The sequence below is a fragment of the Sinocyclocheilus anshuiensis genome, unplaced genomic scaffold (assembly GCF_001515605.1).
Source record: "Sinocyclocheilus anshuiensis isolate Anshui unplaced genomic scaffold, SAMN03320099.WGS_v1.1 scaffold665, whole genome shotgun sequence".
NCBI classification, from domain to species: Eukaryota; Metazoa; Chordata; class Actinopteri; order Cypriniformes; family Cyprinidae; genus Sinocyclocheilus; species Sinocyclocheilus anshuiensis.
This window is the reverse complement of record NW_015537961.1, coordinates 227,131-228,583: the sequence shown is the minus strand read 5'-3', so window position 1 is coordinate 228,583 and position 1,453 is coordinate 227,131. Positions and strand designations below refer to the sequence as shown.

Here is a 1,453-nt window from a genome sequence, read left to right as displayed (position 1 = left end):
TTTCCCTGATAACTGTTTCCCCGGTCCCGCCGGTCTGCCGTCCTGAAATCCATGCGCTCTTTTGAGCTGCCGCGCGGTTTCAATGACAAACTCGATCCTGTCGGCTCCTTCGTAGTTGACACATCCTCTGCAAACGGGCTCGGTAAAATCCCAGATCATAGCCCACGGCATGCGGGGCAAATCGCATAAATAACACGACTGCCTCCTCGAAGCAGCAACCGCCGCGGACGACATCGCTCTTATAGGTGGAAAACCCTCCGAAAACACAGCGCAGTCCTCTCAGAAGTGTCCGCGGATGCTGTGGGAAAACGAGGTAGGCTCCTCTCGAGTAATAATTGCGTTACAAACAGAACTTCATAGTAGTGTGCGCTTTACTACGACGCTCGCTCGCTCGCTCGGTCTCTCTCACTCACTCACTCTACCGCCGCCAGACCGACCGGAGCTCGATGTGGAGCCGTGACGTCACCGCGCCCGCTGACTCCCCGCTTCTATTCACTTGATTCTTCGATAGAAGCAAATAGAACACCCCCTCCGGCGCATGCGCATGCGCACGCACCCCCTCCTCCCGTCTTCTTTTCCTTTATTTAACTCTACTTGAATCGAGGCCAGAGCTGCGACGGCGGCGGCGAGAAGTAGGAAATAAGCAAAAGAGCGCTTTCGATATCAAGGACGCGTTGGAAACGATTCGGAGTCGAAAGTTGTGTTTAGACTCGACTGACGTACGACGGACGCTATATGCAAATCAGCCAAATTATTACCGAAGGGGAATAATGAGCTTTTTCGATCGAATTTGGTTCCCACGGTCACGGAAAACATGGAAATATGAGGGAGTTGCGATTTACATGCATGGGAAAGTGGAAATGAATGAAATCTTGCTGGTAGTGGATATGATATTTCTTGTTATTCGCATGAAATTGCTCTATGAAATAATGTTTTTGTATCCATTAAATCCCAAACGACTGGAAAACCACGAAAAAGGTGTGGTTATTTATTTAATTTCATTTATATTTCGAATTTCAATTCAATTGAGGATTTATTTTATAATTAAAGTTTATTCTTAGTTTAATAATAATATTTTAGAATGACTTAAATATATATATATATATATATATAAATACTTTTACAGTTACAGTTTAATTTAAGTTTATTGCCACATCAACTTCACATGCTATTTCATGGCAGAGATTATACATTAGAAAAACAATATAGTAGTAGGCCTACACAATACAATAAAAATAAATGGATGAAAATTACAATTGTAATTATTAAATATTAAAAGTATAAATTCAGAGGCTGGCTGATGTAGACTAAACTGAGATGATCTCAGATCAGTCTGTGTTCACTCATGCATTAAAATAGCAATAAAACATGTCTGGCTGGAGATCCCCCTACATTCCTGTTGTGAAGAGTGTAACACGCCATTCAGTGAGTCAAAATGCATCAACTCACAATA

General features: G+C 42.7%; 1 pseudogene; it reads right to left on the bottom strand.

The window, feature by feature from the left end:
- The window catches only part of LOC107667038 (interferon regulatory factor 2-binding protein 2-A-like), a 4,295-nt pseudogene extending 3,335 nt beyond the window's left edge, over positions 1 to 960 (bottom strand).
- Positions 961 to 1,453: the final 493 nt, after the last annotated feature.